At 48.2% G+C, this 13,653-nt stretch overlaps 1 protein-coding gene across 5 annotated transcripts in view; it reads left to right on the top strand.

Annotated features, from left to right (window-relative positions):
• rerea (arginine-glutamic acid dipeptide (RE) repeats a) overlaps positions 1 to 13,653 on the top strand; it is a 119,237-nt gene that overhangs the window by 20,230 nt on the left and 85,354 nt on the right. For 3 of the 5 annotated variants that reach the window (XM_035522278.1, XM_035522277.1, XM_035522273.1), the window contains exon 2: positions 4,442 to 4,515. The exons of 1 other annotated variant lie outside the window; for it this stretch is intronic. The gene's annotated coding sequence lies outside the window, so the exon portion shown is untranslated. Of the gene's footprint in view, positions 1 to 4,441; positions 4,516 to 12,262; positions 12,369 to 13,653 lie in introns of those variants that run through there. One more of the 5 variants, XM_035522276.1, reaches the window with a different exon arrangement.

Genomic DNA, 13,653 nt, shown 5'->3' with positions numbered 1-13,653 from the left:
GGAAGAGAGTGAGAGAGAGAGAGAGAGAGAGAGAGAGAGAGAGAAAACGAACTAGCTTTGGCTAGCTCTGTAAACGAGGTTGTGATGTTAAGTAAGTGCGTTGTAGCCTAAATGTTATTTCCCAAGGCTTTTTGGATGTTAACCCAGCGTGAAGCACGGCGACCCTGCAGTCCCGGGAACGCTCCTGCACTCACTCGAGTTGCTCTCCTGCAAGGGAAAAACGCACGTCAGCTGCTCGGTAAAGCGGGGACGATCCCCAGCAGTGACGGCACTTGCTTGCGAGCTCTGGCCAGAGTGTTTGACCCATTTTGCTATCCTTAATACCTAACAAAGCTAAGCCGTCACTAGTCTGAGCTCACCGTGCTGGCGGCCGTTCATCGTTCCGGCCTTGACTCTGAATTCATTTCGGTGAAGGAGTATTTTCCATTGAGGTCCCTAATGAGGAGTGTGGTGTTTACAAGTGTTGATTATTTATGGTAAGCTGCTTGCTATGCATTTGTAGTAGCCCTAGGTAAGTTGACATTGTAAAGAAAACACTTGATACCACTTCATGGAACGGTCCTGAAGCCCTAAATACAGGGGATCTACTGTAGCGCCCCCTCCCCCTGTTATTCTCCCAGTTACTCACAATAACTGCTTGTTTCCTCTGGTAGGGACAAAAGCTTGAACCCACAACAGCCCTGGGTGGAAAGGGTTGTTGAGCAGTGCTCCACTCGCCAACACTCAATAGCTGCAGTGATAATGAATAGGCTACATCACAGTATTCCATCATGCAAAAAAACAAAAACACTTCACACACGCTGCTAATATGGGATGTAATTCGCTCCTCTGAGACGATGGCAGTGTGTGCTGTCTTTTGTAAACACTAGCTTATTATTTACAGAGCTCCTTCGTTTTAACTGAGATTTGAACTAATGATGGCTGTCCAGTAATGGAGCAGGGTAAATGACGGGGATGGCTTGCATGCTGTGTTTTTTCCCTGCTGCCGTGTCTCTGTGAGGCGATTCTTTTTAAGACCCATCCCCCTTCCACTCAGTTCACACTCCCTGATTGTGAAGGGAAATAGTGCTGACCTTGGATCAGCTTGAGCACACGTAAGCCTGATGTATGGGCTCTGGGCACAGGCCGGCAGTAAGTGAAATCCATGTTTTTATTTCCTCACACAGGGCATGGTGTCGAGATGTATAAGTGGGTTCATTTCTCCCCCTCCCTCCCCTCCGGTCAGGAGGAATGCTAAATGTCAGCCACGGAGGCTAGCGGACCTCGAGCGGCCTGTATTAGCCCGAGTAGAATAAGCATCAACAGAGGAATTGCTTGCATTTACAGGAATAGGGTGTGAGGGGAGCTCCCACTGAGCTGGCGTTGGGGGTGTACGTCAGAGGGCACAGTGTTCCACCCTCGCGTGTCCACATACTACTTCCCTTGGCCTGTTTTTTGTGAAATGGGAAATTGACCACCATCTGCTGCAGGTTGCCATAGTGGATTAAGCAAAGCATCAAAAAAGCAAAGGAAACATGCGTGTGACTGCATCCTGTGCCGCTCAGGGGGTGGGGTACAGGCCACCCCAGAAATGCGTTTTTCAGGGTGCCTTGGCATGACCCCCTGCCAAGGAGCATGACCCCCTGCCAGTCACCTCTCGTCAGTCAGTGCTCCACTACCACGTGTGCGAGTGGGGGTGGGTGTCTGTCTATCTGTGAGTGCCCGCGACATCTCTCAGTGACCCCTTCGTTGGCCTCTCTGCATTCTCGCCCTCTCTAGCTCCTTCTCCGCACAGTGCAGTGGTTTCGTTTAAAATACTCCTGCACGGAACCGGCTTGTGCAGAGCTCTCACTCTCTCGGAAGCAGGCCAGCAGGACTGGCAGGTGGCATCAACCTCAGCGCTCCATCTTTCAAAAGCTGAAAATCTCGAACTCGGGGCACACTAATGTAGCGCTAGGAGCTTTGGCTTGTCGTTCAGGCTTGAGAATACCTGGACGGTGTTTGGTTTTGAAAGCTTGAGACAAAACCCTGTTGAAACCAGATGAAAAACGAATTGAATGAAACGCTCCTCCCTCCCCCGTATGAGACACAAAATCTAAACGGGTTCCCTTCATGAACACTCCCAGCCGGGGTCCTGCCGCTGCACCTCCCTCTCGCCACGCCCCCCGAGCCGGGGAAGAGGAAGGGCCATGCCGGGCTTGGCGGCTAGCGGCCAGTACATTTCTCAGGAGGTTAATAGAGCTACCTCGTAATGCACGCTAATCAGCAGCTAATCTGTTTGCTTTCTATTAATACTCGCCCAGGTCAGCGGCGACGGACGGGCTACATTTCGGTTAGCAGGCGTGCTAAATCGCCATTTCTCGACTTGTTTTGTGGCTTCGGTCCGCAGGCTCGTAAAAGCGACGCTGTTGTGTTAAGTGGAGTGGGGAGACCCCCCCCCCCCTTCTTTATTTAATTTTTTTCTGTAGCGGAGCAGCTATGAATTTCTAATGGTCTGCGAATCCTCCAGAGAGCCGCTGTGACCCGTGGACAAATGGGGAGAGCAGCGCTTGTGTTCCTAAGAGCGCCGAGCAGTTTTTGTTCTCTGCATTAGCATTAAATCACTTAGATCTGGTGGAAGCGGCGTCGCCTACGTCTCTAATCCTTACCACAAGTGTTGGGGGTGGGGTGCATATACACACACAATCTTTTTTTTTTTTTTTTTTAACAATGAAGCTACGGTGCCTGTGTGTGTGTGTGTGTGTGTGTGTGTGTGTATATATATATATATATATTTTAGTACTGTGCGAATGTTCTTGCTGAGCTATAAAAGAGAACGGCCTTTGCATTTGCGCTTGGACACGGACTCCAGCCTGCCTTACGGGGGGGCTAACGAGTGTGGGATATGACGGCGGCTGGGGTTTAGTCGTGAGGGATGTCAGCGCTGTTATGTTTTAAGAGCAATTCAGAGGCAGGCAGCAAAGACATGTAAGCTCCTCTTCCCCGCGCTGTCAGAAGGTACCAGGACAGCACGGGCTGTTGTGTGATGAGTGGGGATTTTTTTTTTAAAGTCCCCCCCGCACAAAAGGCCCCCCCCCCCCCCCCCTTGGAGCGCCCTGATTAACTACCTAGTACAATCTGTGTTCGAGGCAGGGAATTGCAGATAAAACCGCAGGACCGCTCCTTTGACTCAGGCCTTGTTTGTTTATTTTACATAAATTCCTCTGCTTGTTCATGTAATGTAATGCATTATACCCCCCCCCCCCTTCTTTTGCTGTTCATTAGGCTAGCAGACGAAGTTAAACAGCTTGACTAATGATGAAACGCACACTGCATAGGTCTGTTCAGCGGGGCTGAGAGTGGAGGTTGATGTGCCCTCTCTTCCTCACGTGTGTGTGCGCGGCCCAGTCGCCATGTTGACAGGAAGCGGTGGATCCTTGCCTCGGTGCACCACATGTAGCGTTTTAGCATGACACGCTACTGAAGGATCCAGAGTGGTTCCCACGCCCTGTTGCTCTGCTCCACGACACACACACGCTGACGCCGGACAGGCGGGGTGACTGCAGTTGTTTAAGAGCAAAAATCAATAAGTAAAGAAACAAACAGTCATCGTTTTAACACAACGGTCTAATCCGCTGAGTTAATCATCTCTCTCTCGAGTAATTGCAGGGGGCTGCGAGCCCTAATGCTGAGAAGCAGGTGTGTCTCGTGGCCCGGAGAGCGTGCGAGGGGTAAGAACGCCTTTACCTGTGTGTTCGGGCATGCGCGGGCTGTGGAACACGCTTGTCAAACAGCGCGCTCGTGTTTCGTCAGTGCCGCTGTCCGAGGGGGTAGTCTGTGACGTGCCCCGTCTCGTGCGAAGCGCACGGGGATTAGCTGCGTGCGTGCGTCAGCCCGGGTAAATCGGTTGGGTTGCAGCTGCATTGTGTTTTCAGCGTGCGAAATCCGCGGCTGCCTCCGTAGCGGTGTTGCTGCTGCTGCTGCTGTCTGTGGATGCTAAATGTGAAATGTCAATGTTATTGAACAGGTGCTGCGAGGCACAGCCCTGATGTTTTTATTTCCAAGCACTCAGGCTGGGGTAGGGTGACGCAGGGTGGAGGAGGCTGAGAAATTAAGTGTACGTGTGCGTTTTGGTTTCAGAGGGGGGGGGGGGTTCATAAGTGCTTCTACTAAATGTCACTGAATCAAATGGCTGAGTGAGAGGTGTTGTCACCTAGACAATGTGCTTGTGGTGTTCTCTGTCTCCCCCCATATTTTCACCCATGCAAATGAATGCATTGTTAAGTAAACCACCAGTATGACTCCACTATGCCATCAATTCATTTGTTCAGTTTCTTTCTGCCGCATTCTAGAAAAACCTGCTATGGCACTGTGATGTTTACTCATGTGTCCCATTCATTCATGTTTTGTTTTCCCCTCCTCCATTAGTGGTGTGTGTGTGTGTGTGTGTGTGTGTGTGTGTGTTTGTTTTTCCCTTCCTCAGTGTCGTGTGTGAGTGCGTGTTGTGAGGCCGGCTGGAGGCGTGTTCTGGGGTGCTTGGAGCTGAATGCAGTCGAGGTTAGTCCCCACACCACAGCCACCAATTGGCATGTTTCCTCCATCACTGCCTGGTCCCTCGTCATCCACCATTCTGTTGAACCTTTTTGCTGTTTGCTTTTTCCGTTTCCTCCTCTCCATCCTCTCGCCACCATCGCTAAGCTGTCTGGAATTGCTGTCCTCTGTTTATCTGTACTCCTTCCATCATGCACTTCCATCTTCCATTTCATCACCCGTGCATTACTTGGTTAAATGTGGCAGACGCACTGCTTTGCAGTCTCACCACCCATATGCACGCCAGCCCGGTCTCACCTGCGGTTCGATGTGATTATTGTGATGTGACCTCTCTTTTTAGCCAGTTATAAAGTATCAAGCTGAATCACAAGATGCAAATGACAGTAATAAATCCGGTAATGATATCTAGGCAATGCCTCTCAGAGCTCTGGCGCAGGTTATTTAATGAGTTTAGTAATTGGCTTTCTGCAGGCTCTCTCCCTCTGCAGCACCCCCCCCCCCACACACACCACCACCACCACGCTTGCTTGCTTATGTGCTCTTTCTGTCTCTCTCGCTCTCGCACTCACTCACTCTTTCTATATTTGGCGTCTGACACCCATCACACAGGCCTCAGGCAACAACGATCATCTTTACCTGGCCCTTTAACCGCGCGCGCACACACACACACACACATATATATATATATAATATATACACACACACACACACACACTTTCACACTGTGCACATTAAAGCAGCGGCTCTGCGGCTCCTGTCTCACTGCAGAGGATAAGACGGCTCCCATCACTTGTAATTTGATGAGTGTGCGCTGTGCAGATAAGTGAATAATGCATAGTGACAGACAGATTGAAGATGGAAACAACTGTCATGATTAGAGATGCGCTGATACGAGCAGCAGCAGTAGAATGGTCTGAAAGCAGCACAAGGTACCATACTAGTAATACAGACTCAACTACTCAAACATTGTTAGTTTGAATATCAATTCATGTGACTTTGTGAACTAAACATTGTCATACTAGTTATTTCAGTTATTCATTGACAAGAAATCTCACATATCAACTTACAATGTACTGGTCCAGTGAATAAACTAGTTGCTACTGGTATTTGTACTCAACATGGCCATATCAAGCACACTTGAAGACCTGTATTTGGAATCGATATCTGCTGTGAGAGAGTCGTCACACATTAAGGGTTTTATTTTGTTTTATTTTTTTGCACTTTCGCCCATTCTCAGCGAACAAATGCGAGGATTAAGGCGAGTGTGCGAGGGTGTCTGTGTGGGGAGAGTGGCGCCAGGCCTGGGAGGGGGGGTGCTCTCGCGCTCCGCACGGGGGCGTGTAGTGCGCTTCGGCCACTTTGCTCTGTGGAATGTACCATACCTGCAGCCCTCAGGGGGACAATAACCCCACGGCTCTCCCCGCCGAGCACCTTCAACATGCCCTGTTTTCTTACCGCATAGCTTGGCTCTGATGCAATGGGACCACCAGGCCTCGGGTCACAGCCTGGCCCGTCTGGGCCTGCAGGGCTGCTCCGAAACGCACTCGTCGCCAGTAGTTGGAAGACAGCGTTATAACGGCTGCCTGGCCGGTCGCCGCATCCTACAAAAGCTACTCTACCAAAACAAACAAAGCCACTCCTCACACAGTTAATTGCCCAGCAAGAGTCTTAATGCTTCGCACTCAGACTTAAAAATACTCAGGCTACGTCGTCTCGCTGGAGCCCCCCCACCCCATTTTCTTGCATTCATATTCGAAAAGTAATTCATATAGCTGTTAATAGCTTTCTGAATTATTAATCAATTTCTGATTGGTGGAAATGGACTGGGAATAGTGTGTACTGTTCCTGTGTGGTTTGTGAGTCACCCAAACCCGTGTGCCTTCATTTGAGAAATGTTTGATCATATCATCCGGTCTTATCTGAGCTGTAAACAGTGAGTCACAAACAGCAGCCTTTAAATTGGCCCCTGCTGTGGAGAGCCTCGCTCTGAAAGTCAACGCTCTATAGATATTCTGTTTATAATCCTCTGCTTTTGTTCTTCCTTGTCTGATTACGCTCACGTGTGTTCCACTGCACATTCAAGAGCTTTTGGAGCACTGCTGGAGTGTGCTTCCACTTGTTGTCCATAAGGGGGCAGAGTAAGAGATGGGTTTTGCTAAACAGGCGCCTACTCACACATGGCAGGCACTAGCTCTGTGATCTAATGAGTCTGGACAGCAGAGCTGTAACCAATGGCCTGAGCTCAGTCTGTCTTTCCACCGCCCGCTAGGATCTGTGGCATGCATGGGAATTTTGGGCCAGTGAAAATATGTAAGTCTTGGGCGCATCAGTCTTTGATTGAACTGACCATGTTTTGTGCTGTTTCCTGTCTCCCTACTCTCTCTGCTTGCATGTTATTCATACTGTGTGAAAATGCAGAAATGTTTTCGTTTTCCTAATTGACAAAGGCATTTGATTTGAAAAAACAAAATGTTTTTGATTCACAGATGAGGCATTTATTGTTTGACTTTTTTCCCCTCCCATGTTCTTAAATCAAATGCTGTTTAACTGTGTCTGCAGACAAGAAGACTGTCCAAATGAGTGCTCTGAATACGGAGAATACAGTAATGAGTAATGTAGCACCTAAGGAAGAAGCTGTGGTTGGGTTTTTTGTTTTTTTTTATGGTGTGGGCTTATGTGTGTGTGGGTCTATGACTGTCTAACTGTCTTGAGGAAGTGGTATTGGCTCTGATAGGCCATTTACAACTAGCAAACGAGGAGAAAATTCAAGGCTCTTCACTCAGTGGCTTTACGCCTTCTCAAAGACCTGGGGTGTGCTTGTGTGTAAATGTGGGCAAGCGTGCCTGTTTATTTCCAGAAGTAACCACTTATTTAGGCCTGTACACGAGTGTGTGTATGAGGCCTGAAGAACAGTGCAGCAGTCTGACAGGCCGCCTGTCCCTCGACAAGCTCCCTCCTGCGTCGTTATACGAAGGAGAGACACAGCTTTCGCCTTCACATGTTAGGATCTAATTTGTTTGCCAGGTGACAGTCACACATCTGGAAAAGCTAGCACTTGCGCTGCTTTTTCCTAACGCTGTGGTTTTAGCATTTAACTGCCGCCTGAGAGATGAATTCTCCTGAGGTTGTATAGCTTGGCAAACGCAATAAATAAAGCCAACACACGAGTGTCACAGGGGTTTGGGGTTGGTCTGTGCTTGCCAACTGTGGCTGAATGGCAAAGTAAACAAGTTAGCTACGCAGGCTCTGCCTACGAGTGATCTCTCAATGAAATTGAGCGTTCCTTGCGTCGCATAAAAGAGCCCCCGCCTTTTCTCTTTGCTGTGTTTATGATGTTAAATAATAGGTTGATCAGGCAGTTATCTCACAAATGACTGTTTGAAATGGGAGAATGGTAATGTTTGGGTAAGTACTTGTCTGTTGGGCTTGTCTAAGAACATGGCTTATTTTGGAGTTACCATAATGAGACTGTGTGAAAAATGTCTTTTTATTTGAGCCGAACCAGACCTTGACTTAACAGCATGTTTAGGCTAATTCACTCGAGGGTGAAGCCAATTAAACTTCCTCTGTTTGTCACTGTTCGAGAGGACAGGGCTCTTACTGTTTATTTTAGGAGCTTTTTGGCCACTTGGACCGCGGAGTGCCATTTCAGGTGTTTGTGCGGCTGTGCTGTCTTCCAGCACGTCTGGTTCTAGCTAGTGCGTCGTGTCTCCTGGCTTGTTCTCACCCCAACCGGTTTGCCCCTCCTTTAACCTCAGAGCTTGTACATGAGGCTCCTGGTGAAAGTACCAGAGCGGTAAAATGGCAGTGGGTAAACCGAAGTCAAGTTTTTCTCGTCAGCTCGTAGGAGAGAGCCTGTCAGCAGATGCTGCATGCACGCGTGTGTGTGTGTGAGAGAGAGAGTGTGTTTGAAGGCAGAGTAAATGCAAGTGGAAGTCGCTTGTGTGTCTAGTAGGGAAACATGAGTGTTCTTTCCTGACGGCTGCATCAGAGTGTGAATATGACCTCTGGCAAAGAGAGGGAGCGAGGAAGAGAAGTAGGGCTGTGATCATCTCCAGCCTACACCCACTCCTCCCCCTCCCCCCTCCACCAATCCGGGCTCCCATTGTTTAGTCTTCCCTTGAAAATGTCTGCTGTGGGCTCTGTAGTTTCTTAGTTTCTTTAAGGCAACCCACAATGAGGGGAGAGATGGTGGTGGTGGTGGTGGTTGTTTTTTCTACGCCAAGAACACCTTTTCAATATCCATCTCCGAAGCGGATTTCATGCAATTATTTTATTCCTTCATGCTTACTTGACTGTCTTATTCTAAATCTTTAAATCGAACCCCCCCCCCCCCCTTCAGTCAGGATCTGTCTCCTCTCCACTTGTCTGCAGCTCCCTGGTGAATGCATTAAATGAAGTTACTAGATGTGAGTGCTTAAGGGGCCAGGGCCTCTGAGGCTTGCCAAGGCGCTCCCAGGCTTGGCTCACTCATCCATGTCAGCTTTTTTACTGTTCTTGTTTCTGCTGCCGGCTCGCTTATTTGTATTTCAGAGCGTCTCTGTTTTTGGCGGCGGCAGCGGCGCCGCATCGAGGGGTTAGTCAGACAAAAGTGAGCATGGCTGCTCGGTCCGCTCTTTGTGAAGTCTTTAATTTTTTAATGAGACAAACACAAAACTGATGAGGAGGAACTGAGAACAGAATGGATGTTTTTTTTTCTTCTTTGTTTGACAGAAGTAAATTCTGGCACTTGTGGTCCTGTTCTGTTGAGCCTTTGTTTTCACCAGCAAAATGCTCAGGGAAGAAAATGCACCCCTCCCCCCCCCCCCCCGCACTTTAATTTTCTCTTTTTTTTAATGTAGCCTGATAGCTACCATCTGCTGACAGAATATGTAATCTGTTAGGAGTTGTTCTTTCTGTCAGTCATCATTTTAGTGTGGAGATGTCTTTTTTTTTTTTTTTTTTTTTTTTTTTTTTTTAACTTTACAATGTAAAATGAGACTGTGCTGTGATAAACTAGCGTGAGCAGAGAAACCTTGCCAGTGGAGGTATTGTTATGGGGTGTTGAATACGTAGCGATACTGAATAGACGCAGTCTGCTTCCCAAATACATGCTGAGGCCTGTAGAATGTGGAGTGCTTTGCTTGTAACTGCACCGGTTGTCTCCTTTCATTATGGGTTAATGGTGCCCAACTTGACAGGGCCATGTGATAAACAGTGGAGCTGTGAAATCCTGGAGGTGGAGTTCCCGTCTGCCTGATAATGGGATTCTCCTCTGCAGAGAAGGATGTCTGCGGAAGAGATGTCTGAGTGCAGGAAGCGGAAAGCCTCGCTTCTCAGAACCACCTGAGTCACACGGAGAGCCCAGCCTTGGTCTCCCACCGCCAGTCCCGAGAGTGGCACCTTCCCAACCTCGACTTGGGTCCACGGCACCTGGCGGATTGGGGTTCGCCAGCTGCGAGGTTTTGCCCGTTCGAGGCCGAAAAACGACTGCACTGTAGGTTCCCGTTAATGGACGGCTGTTACTGGAGAGAAATGCGTTTCACGTTGCACACACTCATTAGAAAATGATTTCACGTTCCCCAGGTTGGCGTGGCCTGCGCCTCGCTCCAGGGTTTGTCATCATGACTCTGTGCCCACACCTTCCACAACTATTTGGTTCGATGCAGCAGTTGAGTGTCTGCAGCAATGTCAAATGCACTTTCGTGTGTTTTGGACGCCCCCCCGCCCTTCCTTTCAGCCACCAGGAGCTAATCTCCTATTGGCAGCCTGAGTGCAGCGATTGGTATCTCTTTGAATGCGCGTTCTCTAAATATCGTCTTGCCCTATGAGAATTTTTGTGCCGAGTGACTCAGGGTTCCTGTTGGGCTCATTGTAAGTAGTGTGGGAGCAGCTGAATAAGGGGGGGGGGGGGGGGAATAAATAAGGATGCACTTGAGTAAATGTAATAAATATGCCTGAATGTGCAGCCCAAACGCTTGCTGCTGGGAGGGAGGAGGTAGCCTGCTGTGTGTGTGTGTGTGTGTGTGTGTGTGTGTGTGTGTGTGTGTGTGTGTGTGTGTGGCGGTGCTGGGCTGTGCTGAGGATTGTCAGGAGAACAGGAGTCACACTGTCTCTGGCTTCCCTGGAGCTGGAGAACGTTTGCCAGCTCTGGGATCACTAGGGACACCTCCTCCTTTTGAAAACCTGACAGGCTACATGCTTTGCAGCACAATAAAGGGCCCACACTACACCAAACTTGATTCCTATTGATCTTAGCTGCCTCTCCGAATACATGCTTTATGTTGGGGTGGTGAGAAGGACAACCTTATTGGGTTTGTTGTAGCCAATCAGCCTGTAGGTTTTGTTTTAGCTAATTGCACTTTAACCTGATGAGATAACACTAGGAGAATTTCACCACAATACTAGAATTGGAGCCACTTTATATTTATTATAATATTGTGATAATAGATAGTCTTTCCAAAAATAACACTGCCATGCGTAAGTTGTTCTTGGCAGTGTGGAGCCTAGAAGAATTACATTTTTTTGAGGTACTAAAGCCACCATGTGTGGCAGAAAGAAAGAAATAATTGCAGAATATGAATTTTGGCCTATTCTGGCCTTGACTAGATTTTTATTATTTTTTTTTTTAATCTGAAGTAAATTATATTTAAAAATGAGTTGTATTTTCATACATATGTTTCAGTGGCACATAGTCCATTTCGAACGATTACTGTGAATGAATGCAACAGCTAAAGATAAATAATAATGAATCATTAATGAATTACCCATAGATATAAGGGATGTTCACAAGTCAGATCAGGCTTGTCGAGGAAAGGAAGCCGTGTGCTCCGTTTTCTTCCTTTTATTTCGCCTCCAGCCTGTCATCAGTACCTCCTTTACAATAATAAAGGCACGCCATAATTATAGCACACTGAAAAATCCATAACCGGAATCACTGTCATATTTGGACAAATGAAGGTATTTGATCGATGATGTCTTTTAAGATGATATTTGGCGTATGTTGTTCTGATTATGTAGGCAGTTTTTCTTTTTTCCTGGGTGAGAGGGGGACGTCACGGGTGCGTTACTATTCCTCACAGCGGTTATGCGTGTGTTGATCTCACTGGGGATACTGGCTACAGCATCTTGCTTACCGGTGCAGTTTCCAATAGACCAACAACGCTTTACTATCCCTCGCGATCCCTTTCGCACTCCTTTGTCCCGACGGTAATTTGAATCCAGTCCATGTTTTTGTTTCGTTCGCTTTTTAGTAGTGTGTGCGTGTGTGAGTGATTCTCCTTCACTAGTGTCTGGATAAAGACTAGGTCAGCCATGTGGATGCGTCTGTTGAACAGCTGAGGGGAGGGAGGGGGGTTACAGAGGGAGAGAGAGACAGAGAACGTGGTGTGTGTGCATATGAAAGAGGCAGAGCGAGGGGGAGAGCGCGCGCGCGCGTGTGTGCGTGTGTGTGTGTGTGTGTGTGTGTGAAAAAGGAAGCGGAGTCTGTAAACGGCGAACTCACTGATTTCCTCCCCTCGAACTCCTCCACTGTATCAAGCTGCACTTTTGAAAGCGCGTAACGTTCGGGAGGGATTTCACTCCGCTCGGCTCCAGAAAGATCCGCCCGGCGATCCGGACGTGAGTCAACGAGGAACGCGACGTCGTCTTTTGTTGAGGCAAGTGCCCGTTTCCACATGCACGGACGGCGGCTCTTACAGGACAAAGTGGCCGCGTGATTCCGTTTAGCCCCGGTGTGGGGTTTTTTTTGGGGGGGGGTGGTGGGGGGGGTTTTGGCCCGGGCCGCGAAGTTCCGCGGGCGCACCTCGTAGTAACGGACGCGGATTACGCTTGGAGTTGTTCACAGCAGGAGACTGGAAGTTGGATCGTCAGACTGGCGGGTGAGTAGCGGATGGGTGACTGGACGGTGAGTGGGTGGGATACGGATGGAATGTTGGCAATCGCCACGCGCTTAGAACTCGAAAGAACGCATTCCAAGTGGAGTTTGTTGTTGTTGTTGTTGTTGTTGTTGTTGTTGTTGTAAGTGTTTCACTTTTTGATCAGAATTGCAAGAGGCTAGGCATGTGTGCTTTTAAGAATCCTTCCAGCAAGGGCTTCTAGCAAGTAGATTATGCGTTCACTGTTTCAGACTTTCTAAGGCACCCTTTCTCTAGGGTCAGGCAGTCCAGAAGCAACTCAAAAGAGCCTTAGTGGTGAATGGTTCTGGACTGACTCACATGTTTGACACCCTCCCTCCCCCTTTTTGTGAACTTGGATACACCAGCATGAATTATGTATGCTTTGAATTACTAAGTAATGATATATCAGTTTTGGAGTGGTGTGTTCCAACCGAAGTATGTTCAGTGCAGCTTTCATCTTTCTCTGGTGATATTAAATGACTGACTGAGGGGGCGGGAGCGAAAGCTTACTAATCTTTTAGTGAGTCAAAACAGTGTGCCTGCATTGAGCATTCGTAACCCGCAGCCCCCTCCCCGTGTACTACCCTCCAGAGATTGGATGTGATGAGTTATAACCATCTGTTTACCGAAAGCCCTGGGAGCAGTGGAGAGAGGGCTTTCCTAGACTTGCTTGACCAGTTGCAGGCTGCTGTGGGACAGCCGAGTCATCTTAGCTTCCCTGAGGTGAAAAAAGCATATGAACTGTGGCCTGATGATGGCCTGTGTGTGATTAGTCAGGCTCTAGCAATGTGGGTGCTTTGGCGCACGAGTGACTGGCTGCAGGGTGGGGGAGGGCAGCTGGTTGGAAAAGACCAGTCTTAAACCGTATTTGTTTCACAGTTGGGCTTATCTGATTTCAGTCTACAAGTTGTGTGTGTGTGAGGGGGAAGTGTCTTGTTCTTTTCTCTGTAATCACTGTTTTATTGGTCATACTTGGTTTTCATGTGACTGAGACTGCGCAGAATATCTTTCAAACAGCATGAAAATGGCTAGCCCCAACAATCGAATGCCCTTTGGCGAACTGGGATTCTGAGTATAGGTTGAGAGTGTTGGTTTTGTTTTTTATTTTCTTCTCTGCTTCGTGGTTCTTAAATGGGTTTTGTCAGAAGGCCTAAAGATTGTCAGAGCAAACTGTAACCGTGGAGCTTATCGCTCATCAGATGACGCTACAGGATTTTAAAAAAATGAATAATATCACAATTGGATCCCGTTTAGAATCTCTTGAAAA

This window comes from Electrophorus electricus, chromosome 24 (assembly GCF_013358815.1).
Source record: "Electrophorus electricus isolate fEleEle1 chromosome 24, fEleEle1.pri, whole genome shotgun sequence".
Taxonomy (NCBI): Eukaryota; Metazoa; Chordata; class Actinopteri; order Gymnotiformes; family Gymnotidae; genus Electrophorus; species Electrophorus electricus.
Note: the sequence above shows the minus strand (reverse complement) of the source record. Positions and strands in the feature narration are given on the sequence as shown.